The sequence below is a fragment of the Anopheles coluzzii genome, chromosome 3 (assembly GCF_943734685.1).
Source record: "Anopheles coluzzii chromosome 3, AcolN3, whole genome shotgun sequence".
NCBI lineage: Eukaryota > Metazoa > Arthropoda > Insecta > Diptera > Culicidae > Anopheles > Anopheles coluzzii.
The window spans coordinates 83370133-83383454 of NC_064671.1; the positions used below are offsets into that span (position 1 = coordinate 83370133).

General features: G+C 45.2%; 1 protein-coding gene across 1 annotated transcript in view; it reads right to left on the minus strand.

The window, feature by feature from the left end:
- The window catches only part of LOC120959401 (uncharacterized), a 159745-nt gene that overhangs the window by 99672 nt on the left and 46751 nt on the right, over window positions 1–13322 (minus strand). The window lies entirely within an intron of this gene.

Below are 13322 nucleotides of genomic sequence, written 5' to 3' on the forward strand. Positions count from 1 at the left end.
GGCGTTTGCAGCAATCCAGCGCAAGAAATATCTACCGAAAACAAAAATATAATCGGCAGCCAGTAGTAGTTCGTTTTTTTTGCCCCGTTTCAAGCACACACACACACACATAAACACATTCTGAAAAAGATCTCCCAAGATCCCCGGCTGGAGAACCTTTGCGACAGTCGCGCAAGCAGAAGGGAAATTCAATTACTCCGTTAAATTTATTGCTTTATTTTGCAATTTCCGATCCTCGGGATTGAGGAGGACTCACTCTCTCGCTCTCCCTCCCTCGGCATCTCTCCCATTCCCTGCCCTAGCCCAAAGTGAGGTGTGTTTATTCAAATGCCTTTAAAATTCAATATAAATTTAAATTTCTTACTTACTTTCAACCCAGCGCGAGTGAGCGAGTATCTGCATCGAAATTCCAACCCGCGTTGCAAGTTGCGCTTCACTGAAGGTGGCTCGGGTTTTGTGGTTTCGGATCCCCTAGCGCACACCGCACGCAGCCGCACACACACCTGTCAAGATGTGCATCTCAGGCGCGTTTTGCACTCGCGGGGCGGCCGCGAAAAGCAAGTTGACGACAAAGTGCATACCTTCCGTATGCAGATCTGCTGCCGCAGTACGGCGAGTGTAAGCGCCTTTTGCCGCTTCTTTCGTACGTTTCTCGCGTTTTTTTTTTTGTTTGCTTCTCGCGGCTGCTGTTGGCTGATGTAAGCGGCGGCACGAGCTGGTAAAAACGGTGAATGTGGAAATATGCAGATGCACGGGGAGCAGTTGCAAGATGCTGGAAAAGCGGCGGTGCCGAGAGTGAATCGTTGATAAAGCTTCCAAACCAGTTTGTCGATGCCGAGCGGCGCTTCTTCATACATGCACAGACTCGGTGTGGCATCGTCTGTTTTTTTCCGATCGTATTACTTCCGTGATTTCCGTCCTCGGTCCCGCACCACCTAGACCACCTACTCTGGGTCTCTGTAAGAGCTTTACCACATGCGGCAGCTTTTCGAGTTCAAGAATTGCATTCCACCTCGGCTCAAGGAGGACCTTTTTTTCCTCTTCGCCTCCCATGCAGTTCCCTCCACCCCCCCCCCCACCCCCCCCCCCCAACCCAAACCGTCGGCAAGGCGGCCTTTAGCTGCAGGTAGCTTCATCACCAGGCCGTTTTTAGCTATTAGGTGTACATAAATGAGCGGAATGATTGCATCCATTATCCTACAGCGCGCATCGCAGCTAAATCTCTTCCCGGCAAGGCTCGGCATCGTCTCGGTTCAATGCAATATAACCCCACCGGCCGCCCCGGGTAGGACAATCTAGACGGAGGGAAATAAATTATAGCACCCGCATGGATGTGCCAAAGGGGGAGGCAGGATGTGCTGGGTTGAGTTTCGATCGCGATAAATGTTGTGTGCGAATCGAAGCATAGGTGATTGTTTTATAAGCAAGCGCTGATGGTGGTATTTTTGCTTCCTTTCTCCGCAGATTATTGTAATGTTTTGTCTTGGTGAACGGGCTTTTCTCAAAGGGGGACCAGATTTAATTGTAATGAGTTATTGTGTTGCAAATTGCGAAAGAGTTTAAACGTTACTAGACAGGTTTATTTACCTCCTATGCGATTTAATTTCTTGAGTTTTCCTCAAAAGAATACTAAAACATTGTTGAAAAATCATAATAGCAATAATCAGGATCTATGTTTCGTCTGCTTCACTCTGAGTTTTTTTTAGTTTTTGAACGCAATTCTATCTTATTTTGTGTTATTCTGAAGGAAAAGAATGCTTAACAGTGGATGTACTTTGGAGAATTTTGGAGCGTCAATGAAACCTGTGTAAGATGGAAGATTTTTCATCTATAGTCACTCACTCAGTTAGAAAGCTGAATAAGATCTCAAGTGTTGCTATTCCTATAAGAGATATTGGCCAGATTATTGTTTGTTTTGAGCCTTTTTTAAATTCCAATACGGAATCTATCATTGCAAATTGCGCAAAGGCTTAAAGATGAATAAAAGTCAAAGCTTTGTCGCCTTATTATTTTCGTGAATAATCGGGTTTATCATGCTTACTGGCAGCACGACTGGCTAGCAGTTTGAGACCTATCGGTTAATTTATGTGAATTTTTTAATTTCCATTTCCATTATTTAAAAGCGAATCCGATTCGTTTGAATTATTGCCCGACTCCTAACAGCACAATTATGCACGAGAACAGCTTAATATTTTCATATTTCAACGCAAAACAAACAAAGAACTCCAACAAATACATCCACCATTAATGCCCGTTGAACAACTTCACCCCACCAAATCCCAAAGCCTGGCGTTACAGCCCCCGCCAGCGTTTGCCATCGTGTATTCCTTTCGCTCCAGACCCGTTATCGTAAATTAAACGCTAACAAGATCCAACTACAAAAAACATTGCCAAACAAATGATTATTGGAGCCGCTCGCGCTCCAGATACCTGTCGCGCTTTGAAATGTCTCAAGATCATCTTGGGAGAAATCGCCAGGCAGAAAGAAAAAAACATAACCGTGGGGATGGAATACAAATTAATTGCTTGCGTTATCATTGATTATGCAACCGGCAAGGTGGAGTGTTTTGGTGGTGCTGCTGTGTCTTCTCTTTGACTGGCGTGTTTAGTTCGTACAGTGAATGGTTGCGCTGTGGGGACTAAAAACGAAGGAAACATTATGCACAGAGGGTGGTGGCGTGAGTACGCACTCGAGTCGGGAAGTATGGGAAGGTTCGCTGAGCAGAGCAGCCAAAAAAAAAAACCCCGACAAGTATAAATAAATTCAAAACCGTCCATTCCGGCGTTGCTGGATGCAAATTAATGAAGCACAAAATGTGTTCTTTCGCGTTCTTTGCGCAACTTGTTTGCTTTATTTTTGAATTGACCAGCGTACGCTCTCGGCCGGTCACAATGGGGGAAGCGAGAGAAGGTGAAAAGGCTGGCCAGACCACATCTTTCAAACAAACCCTGTCCACGAAGCTGTTGTGTTCTAATTTATCTTTCACCTCATGCCGGGCGCTGAACAGCTCCGATGCGTCCGATGCGCGAAAAGCAGCGGTGCCGAAATCTTTTGCGCTTGCTGGTCTCCAGCTGGTGGAAATTAAGAGCGGCTGCTGCCCAAGGGGTATCTTTTGTGAGGCGCGTTGCGAATGGCGCGCAACCGAGCTGCATTTGGGAAGAAGAAGAGCTAGCGACAGCGGTCTGGAAGAATGGTTCGGTCGGCACGAGTGCTCAGAAAAAGAATAGAGTAAAAGTGTGCTCCATGCTAAATTTAATGTACTATATATCAGCTATTTCAAGATTTTGAAGTTTATGATTTTTTAAACGTTTGATATCTAGTACCAATTAATTTGTTAATAATTGCAAGCTTATGAAAACTAAGTAGTAGAATTACTATTAAGAATTTTAAATATTATTATTATATGTTCTTTGTTTTTGTCATTACACAGTTGATCATACGGTTTGTAAAAGATTGTTTTTTCTTTAATCTAATCTGACCTTCACAGTGAAAAACCTTTTATTTTTATTATTGAATTCTTTTAGGCTTTTAAACTGTAAGCTCAGTCCCTCGTTCTCATGCAACTTGTTTCTTCATCAGCGTCAAATGTATCAACTGCTTCTAATAACACAAATCTGTACTCACGCGTGTCCAGGATGCAACAACCTCTTGAAGACAAGAGGAACATGAACAAATTATTACTCCACGAGCTTGTCTCCATAAATTGTACCGCCTAATAGACCGTCGGCCTTCGCCGGGAATCATTCTCACCAAGAACCGTTGCAGGAACAACCCAAAAACCACACGACCCGACTGTCCATCGCGCGTCGATCTGAAATATTTTTCCACTCCGTAATTGCTTACCTCTCCATTTGCTTTTTTTTGGCAACGCGGGGAAAGAATTAATTTAATTGGTCCCCCAAAAAGACACAGTGCGAGAAAAGTGCAGCTTTGCAGTGCGGAAGAACCTCGGATGCAAAGGAATGTATCGGAGTTAAGGCAACTTCAAAGCTGTGGGACAGTGCAACAAAAGGTAACATAAAAACACGTATCCTCACGGGAGCGGAAAAAAGGATTCGGGCCTTTCGGAGGTTTGTTTTTTTCTTTCTTAGGGACTAATTTATGTCATGACCCGTGAGCGTGTGCGTCTAAAAACGGATGCGTTCAAATGCGCTCTTAACGTTCTTTATTGGCCATTCCGAGGATACGCTTCTTTAAAGGTTGACAAACACTAGAAAGTAGGGTAAAAGTTGTATCAGTCAGGCCTTGCCGAGAACTTTGTCGCGGGGTGAAAACACGGAAATGTCTGCAAGAATCGAACGAGATCGGGAGAGATAGTTTTTTTCTTTCTTCTTTCTTTTCATTCGTGGTTTCGGATGGTAACTACAATCATAAATTTTCTTCCCGCAGGGGCATCGACGCTGCAAAGGTTGGAAAAAAAGGAAACACAACCGAAAACGGAAGACCTCTGCCGGCCTTCGTACGTTCGCTCCCGACGCATGCCACTGCCTTTATGCCCCTAATCCAGTTTTCCCAGTGCCCGCATCGGAGCCAACAAACAAGCCCCTAAACATGTGTCTCCCATTTCAGCTTTCGGGCTAATTATTTCCATGTTTTGGTTGTTTTTCGTGTGATAATTTAAATGAAGACATTTCTATGGACCGTGTGGTGTTTGTTTCGGTTTGATTTCTTTCCCTGCTGCTGCTCGATCGTCCCCGGACTACGTACGGGCTGCCATGAGCAACCTTTGCCGTTCACCTTGCTCGCGGTGGTACGCGGGACCATTCTTTGTGCCACACTTATAAACCGTATGATAATGGTTGGTTGGCCCCGGGCTGGTGCTCGATTGTCCTCCGCATGCTACCAAGCGAAGGTGAGAGAGAGGGAGAGCGAAGGAACGAGAGGCCAATTGTTCTAGGCCTTGATCGTTGTTTATTTTTGTATGATGCATCTCCAATGTAAAGAAACCACCGGGAAGAGGGAGCCGATGCAAAGAAGACCGTGGTGCAAGGCCGGATCCTGCATCTTTTCGCTTGCGCTTGTTTGTGTGCTCGCAGTTCCTCAAAGCTCCGCGACAATGCACCGCGAGATCCTGTACGAAACGACGACGACGACGCGACAACACTGTGAGCGTGGTTTCAGCGCAATCATAAATTGTGCTTCAGCGGACCTTTCGGTTTCGTGGTCGGTTGATTTACGACATCGCCGATTAATTGGATGGGAAAGGGCGATTGCAGTTGGGCCCCGAAAAAGACCTCCCCGTTCAGCACTCTCAATGGATGCAATCGCTATTCAAATAATTGGATGTGACATAATCGGACGGTTCGGGCAGTGGGAGCGGACGGAACTCCACTAACTTTCCTGGGACCCCATATCTATCAAAATTATCTCCGTGCGGGTAAAATATTACCCCAGCGCAACTCCGTCAGTGGGCAATGTGCAGGTCGGGAATTAATAGCCTGCGCACAGCACACAGCAGCTAATGAAAACGGTCATTCTTTCAATGCGCTCCTTGACAGGACGATTTAGAAGCAGGACTGGATAAAGCGGCCTGCTTGCGTGTGTCTTTTAAGATGATCAATGTACGGGGTCAATTATCTTCCTTTTTTTGGTGCGTTTGGGAAGAACGAGAGCGCCGGGAAATAAAGTCATTAGAAGCATTATCATGGATTAGATTAATTGGGATTCGTGTACGTTATCGGCGTTGTTTGGTGGCTGATCACAGCAAACAAGATCTGTTAAGAAAGATTGTCGTTTTGTCGTGTGCTGACAAATCACTCACTTCGCTGGAGGGACTTTTGTGTGTGTGCTTATCTCTCTCTCGCTCTCACACACAACTTCAGAAGTACCTCCGGATATTTGCTTTAACACGCAGTATTATGCTTTGAAGAAGGCAAAGACCGGGCCCAGCTGGCGCCCCATAGTCCGTAACGCAAGATTACCCTTTTATCGACCGGTTCATAAACATAACCTCAACTGGGAAAGCTGTGTGTTCTTGCCATGCCGCCCGCGGGATCATTATGTGTGTAGTATCCTCTCCGTGATCATGTCGGCGCAGATGCCGAAGGAAAAAAGGGAAAACCCCTAGCCGGCTCGGTCCGTTGCTACCGCAATATTTATGACGGTTTTTGCATCGCACAAACCACCCGGCCTCCACCGGCCTCGGCAGTTCTCTCGGCTGGGGCAGGCAATTTAATGGGCCACTTCGACGCGCAAATCTTCTTGCCGAGTATCGAGCAACGAGCACCGAGTACGGGCAACGCTGTCTCGCTGGTTTGGCCCAAAACTTGTCGTTCGCGGGCGCACGGAACGAAGTCTGCCTCGGAAGTCTGGAAATAACCTGCACGGTTCTGCTTTAAATTTTCTCTGTCACCGAACGGCAGGCCCCCTATTCTTGGGTAGCGGAGCGCGGTAATAAAACTGTTTCCTCCTATAAATCATCCCACAAATCTTTGAAATCGGCAAATGTGCGTTCTCGGGCGGGGCTTGTTTTGCCTCTGTTGCAAAGTACCGAAGTAATGAAAGAACCAGCGTTGCTTACTTAGCGATGGCTTAGAGGTGGCCACGGTGAAGGTTGAAGGAAGAACGGTGTGCGTAATTTTCGGAGTTCACCAACCGACCCGCTAATTGGATGGAGTTGGTGGATGGTGCTGGTGGGCCCTCCTGGAAACATGCAATATTTTGATCAGATTAATCAAGCACATCCAACGCAGGCTTTTTATTTTAATTTCCAGAAGGCGGGAAGTTGTAAGACATCCATCAGAGCAGCTGCTGTCATGAAGCGCGGGTGACTTTATGCGGAACTTTTGTGTAAAAACATCATCCAAGCACGTGATGACATCTTGATGACGGCTTGGTAAATATATTTGCTTTCAGAGCCAGAGCTACACTGAAACATGCTCGCCAGCAGGCCAATTAACACGATCAATGGAACTCGGAACGCGGAGGCTGAAAGATGCTGTACACCGACAACGGGTAGACTTCCCAGTACATTACAGTAGTCACGCATTCGCACCCACCGTTGGATATATTCATCGAAACATCGAATTAATAATAATAACGTAATTATTCAATTATCTACCCCCAAAACCTAACCTCTCGGGCTTGATTGGAGGAATTGGAGGGAAGCAAATGGGAGATGTTTCGCCTTCTCGGAGAGCCGATGGAGATCCATTAAGACCATCTCCTACAGCCTAGTTAGGGTGCATGACGCTGCAACATCTCCTCGCACGATGGTCATTCCACTGTTGGAATGTGAAGTCTTCTTGGAATGCTTACGCTTCTTGCTGGCGAAGGCGAAGGTGTTGCTGGGATTTATTTATTTATATTTACTTGCTATTTTCTGTGCGCCCAACTACTGATTACTTCTCACCCATTTCGAAGGCTGACTCATGCCCGGCGTTAGGCACAAGAAGTGAGGCGTACTTCGTCACAATCCCTCCATTGCGACACTTGGGCACGTTAGATAAAGCTCCCAGGGAGGGGGTGAATTCCAAAGGCCCAACTAGTTCCTTTTTCATACGAAATGTTTTGTTTTGCTGTTTTTGCTAGTACATTGTGATTCCAAACAACCGACTTAAAGGCAACCGTGATGAGAAGAAGCTCCCATAAACATTCTCACCAGTTCCAAAAACAAGCGAACCAAAACCAAACAAGCTCATCCCCTGGAGACCTCGAAAGGTAGCAAAAGTAGGATCTTAATAATTCCCCCTTAACCTACTCTTGCGTAGAATAAGATTTAAAAAAGCTGTTCCACAGCCTGTAAAGAATCAATTAAACGCCGATAAATATTCGTCATTACCTAACAACCAACCAACCCAAGCGAATGAAGATCCTCCCGGGGATGAAACGGACCGACCGAAGGGTGGTTTTTTGTTGGGTGTAATCTGTGTGGTAGCAATTGGTAGCAAAACGATAATCCGGGTTAACGTTGCGTTTCAGCTGGGTTGCGTTGGTCTAGCAAGACCGCTCAGTTCCTGCAAGAACCTTTACATCCGTACAAGCATTCCACACGGGGGAAAAAGAAGCGATCTACAGCGGACCCGGTCGGTCTAACCGCTAACCACCCCGAACAGTACCATTGAAGATCACATTATTGTCGGCAAAGTTCACGCTTCGCTAGGAGCCCGAGCTGCTGGTTGGGCTTAATTTTTTTCAGTTTTTCAGCACAATTGAACCCTCGCGAAGGTGCGCGCAAGCACACACGTACGCTCGAGCCGGAGTTGAATACTCTTCTTTACTTCATACTGCTGCGTGTGTGGTGGCAGGCAGTCGGAATAGTTCAACGTACCCTTCCGCAGGGCGCAGAGAATCTGTGTTCCAAAAATTCCCGCTGGCAGGCCCGATCTCACCTGCCAGAAGAAGCTGAGACGCGCAGCAGTACAGGGCCCCTCCAGACGCCCAATGTTTATGATCGCTTGAGCTGCAATAAATTAAGCGGCTTACCTCGTTTGATTACAATGTGTTTCAATGCGGTGGTGAGCGCAAAGCCTTGCTGCTGCTGCTGGTTCGCGTGGAGTCCATTTACCATTAAATTTGTACTTCCAGCAGCTTGGCGTGGTGTGGTTTAAGGTGGGATACGGTTTTTTTTCTCTTCTTCACTTCTCGCTCGCTTTGTGCAACTGTTCCATCTTCTCGTGCATGAATTTCTTCGGCAGGGTTCTTTACTCGTGGCCGCTTGGTGCGTACTTAAATTCGCTTGCCGCTGTGTGGCTTCTGCTGCCGCCGCCGCCGCCGCTGCTGCTGCTGCTTTGTGGTGAGTCTAATCCTATCCCGGCGCAATCGCTTTCAATTAGGCAGTGTCTAAACTTTCCCTCCACAATGCCAGCACCTTCCAAATGCTCCCAAAACCACGACCTGAAGGGCGAGGCACTGCCGAAATGTTAATCCTTCTTTTCGAAGCCATAAAGCAGTTTTATTATCGCCCACCAGACACACACAGCTCGAACGCACGGACGGACGGACCAGACATTTCTAGGCGGGCACCACCAAAGCCGGACAGACCAATTTCATAATTCTTTTATTTCGGTGGGCTGGCGGCATCAACTTTTCGTTCGTTCGTTTGCCAAATGCTATTTTTAAATCGCTTTTTATTCATTTGCAGCCGCTCAAGGTCAGTAGGATGAGGGTCGAGCCGCATCGCGAATGATTCATCCCGCTGACTTTGAAATGGAATCTGCAGCATGTGTGCACCGCCGCCAGCACGATCCTTCGCACACAATGCGAACGCGGAACGTGCATTCACAGACGCATTGGCACACAGCGCTGCAAAAGGGCCCGGTAATATGCAATCGATCGCTAAATGCCTTTCGAATTAATTTACTCCAGTACATTCCACGGTTTTGCCGTGTTTTGCTTTCGATTTGTTTTCCAATCGATAGGCGATTGGGTGTGTGTGTTTTTTTCTGTTTCTCCTCTTTGTTTTTTCCCTTTTCTTTCTCTCTTTCTCTCTCGCGTGCAGCACATCACATTGAGTGCACATTTTCTATCATTTCTGCCACTTTTTCCTCGTGCTGCGAGAGTGGACCAGAAGTGGGAGAATGGGCAAAGGCAAACCCGGGGAATGTGTGGCCCTTTTCTCCCGGGTTGGTGCTTCCTGGCAGGCGGTGGTGGTGTTGTTGGTGCATCCGTTTGCACCGACCAATCGATTCGAGTGGGTTGGTGAGAGGATGCGCGTGTTAGAGATAGGGAAGAGGATAAACGAGCACATGTTTGGCTGATTGCCTACCGCTAAGCGGGAACGGTGGGAAAGAGTCATGATTTTGGATGGATAAAAAGGGGCCTGCTGCATTCGAAGACTTAAGGCGATGTTACTATTTAGTTTGAATTGAGGCACGTTGTAAATTTGGAATTTTCTAAACAAACTTAGTCGCTTGATTGGCTTTGAAGTGTTTAATTTTAATTTTAATAATTTGAGTTGAATGATAGAGCTTTTTTTAGCCGGTCTCGTAGTACAGTCGTCAACTCGTACGACTTAACAACATGCCCGTCATGGGCTCAATCCCCAAATAGACCGCGCTGCTATACGTAGGACTGACTATCCTGCTATGGGGGGAAATCAAATAGTCACTGAAAGCCAAGCCCACAAGTGGGTACAAGCAGGCCTTGATCGACATCGGTTGTTGAGCCAAAGAAGAAAGAAAGAAAAGATAGAGCTTTAGAACAAACTGTAATCTGAAAATAAGCTCTTCAATTCTTCAGCCTACATTTGATTTTGATCTCCCCACAAAAGATGTTTAAATCCCTTGAACCAGTAATAAACATCTGAAGTTATGAAAATTGTATAACATATTGGTATTTTTTTGTTCCCTAAAGTTTGGAAAATATAGAAAATATCTAATAAACTGTCATATGTTGATTCGGTGTTTAATTCCGACATGAAAGATGATAAAAAGATGAATGTTTTAACGCTTAACGGACACATAATGGTGTTTCAAGGAGCAGTACTTTACCACATTTGTAACTTCCAATAGTCATTTGGTGTAAGAGGATGCTTTGTCCTTTTTATTTACCGAAGTTGACCAAACTCATAAAGTGTGAGGACCGAAAATGATGAAAAACTTTTCCAAAACAGTATCTAATAATATCTTAAATTACAGAGCAAATGACAGCTAATTAGTATGCACAAATAGGTTAAGCTCAATCAATTGATTGAATTATGTTAGTGAACCATTTAGCATTCAAATTATGATTGATGTTTTTAAAAAATATTCCAAATCGAATTTCTGGCCAATTTTGTTCCCACTGTGGAGCTCACGCGCACCGCGCCAAAGCAAATCGCAAAATCGTACCCCGCTCATTTGCCGTGCCAAGTTTGAAAGTGGCTTCCAAAGCGTCTGCTCTCTCTCTCTCACCCGTACGTTTCAGCAGATCCAAACCCCAACAAACTGGAGCTCGTTATCGGGCCGCGCGCGAGGTTTCGCGATGATGATAGCAAATTGATTTAAATTTCATGTCCATACATACGTTTATTATCTTCGAGTGGATTAAACGAATGCGTTTAATCAATTAATACCCCGTTTGGGAGAAAGGCACGGTAAAAGAGTCAGCGGTCGGGAGGTGGGATGTACTGTACCCCTGCCGGCCGATAGCCAATCGACTGCCATAATCTGAACTCCCTGTGTTTTGCCCCTAAAACCCGGCCTGTGTGTGGTTATCGTTTGATGCGTGCGTTGTTAGTGTGTGGTTATGCTAGTGCGTGTGTGTGTGTGTGTGTGGTCTGCATGATACCATTTTTCCACTTATCCTTTCCTACCGATCGAGCCTATCTTGTTATGTGTTGCTGTTGTTCTTCTGGTAAGTAAGTGCAATTTAGCGATTTGTATGTTGTTTTTTTATCTTGAACTGTGCGTATTACTCTACCGAAAACGCTGGAGCTGTCGGATGCACAAATTAGTTCACGTGTTTTTACCCTCCTTCTTCCGTTTTGTCCTCCTCCACCTTCGATTAAATAAGGGGGGAATGAAGAAGCACTCTTATTGGTGCATCCTTCTGGAGGTCATGCTTCGAGCGGAAAAGGACAGCCATGTTATTCCTTCCGAAAGGATTTTACAACCAGCCTGAACAACCTGCGATAAGCTCCATTCGATTGCATTCGATCAGCCCCTTGCTCAGCTTATGTGAAGGAAGAAACCCCCTGTTACCTCACACAAAACAAAAGCCATATGTCCTCACGGTTGACTGCCCTTTCTGCCCACTCTATAAGTCCTACGCAGGCGGGCGTCATGCATGAAAGGGGCAGGCAAATAGAATCTTGCAATAACTGCAGAAGCCGCACGGGTAGAGATAACCCACCGTTGAGTCGTTCAAAGGTGGCTTAGCCCGCTCTGCAGTCTATCCAGGGCCTATCCAGGTGCAGCTTCACCGTCCCGTTGTCGTCATTTTTATCCTTAAAACCGCTCGCAATCATCGCACCGCCTTTTTGACCGTTCCGTTATAATTGGACCGAAATGTTTGTCCCTTGCGACGAGCTTTTCCCGCTCTGAAAATGAGAAGCGCTTGAGAAGCGAGCAAGGGGGAAGGATGGAAAAAAAACTGCCATTCCCTGGGAACGACTACCGACAAGGCCCCGCGAGAGTATTTACGCGCTTTTGCGAAAACGAAAACGCGTTCGGCACCGGACAGTTAAGGTCCATGGTCTTTTGCCTTTTGTATCTTTTTTGTTTTCTTTCTTTGCTTCTCACTACACTTTTGCACTAAATGCCAACGCTCGAACGATTTCGAATATTTCCGTACCAGGAGTGTTGGGCCGGGGCCGTTATTGCGCCCAATGTCCATCCAGCTAACCATACATAATTGACCCTCAGCGCGTTTCGCTCCCGCTCCATGCACCGGTGCAGTGCCGCGTGTGTAATTTATCAGCTCTATCTCCGGTTTCGCGTGTGGTTTTTTTTAAAGCGGAGACGGTCGCGCGATTACGAGATGGTGAAAATTGCGTCAAAATTGCCAAGCGTGAGCAGGGACAGAGGAGTTTTTTTTTCTTTTTCTGCTTTAAATGATGCACTTTTGGTGTTTAGTGTTTGTGGATTTTTTTAGAGTTGGTTTTGGATGGGTGGAAAGAGTGACATCCTTGGTGTAGCAGGTGATTGGAAGTTTTTCAAGTTCGTTGCTTTCAACAAGGCGTTGTTTTATGAGGTTAAATAATATACCCGTCGATGTAAGCATTTGTGTTCGTTTACTACTTCCTCTGTTATTACTTTTTTGTTACTCTATTTCTTCACATATTGTCTTGAGCTTTAATTTAATGGTTTTGTTTTTTGACTTTTACATGTTCTGCAATAATTTGTTTTACTACTTCACAGCTTCAAATACTAAACCAAGCAGACTTCTCATCTTTTATAACCATAATTATCGATTTGCTATGTTTATTTCAAAGGTGTTGAGCTTTTGACATGAAAATAATGTATTTCCCAATACTAATTATTTCAACTGCTCGTTATTCTTTGCCTTGCAATTAGTTTCGAACATAAGTGGTTTTGCGTCGAATTTAATTTAAAAAATATTAGAGTTTTTTCATTCTTCATGACAAGTGTTGATTGTGAATTCCTTTTTTGTTATTCAGGAGGAACAGCCGTATTGCTTAGATTGCGAATTCTTGTGGTTATTCAAAACAGTCAAGCTTTACTGTTTTCCATGTTCATGTTTCGTTTTACAGATTTATTGTTATAATTTAGAAAAAAATTAACCAGTTTTTCGTAATTTAAATGTAGAAAGGCAATAATTTTCTACGAGATCAACTACAGCCGTTGACGCCTAGTTTTTTCTCTAAAGCATCAATATTTTACAGTGTATATCAGTTTATGCCTTAAAGGCATCATTGTTTGATTCTAACGCTCCTATTTTG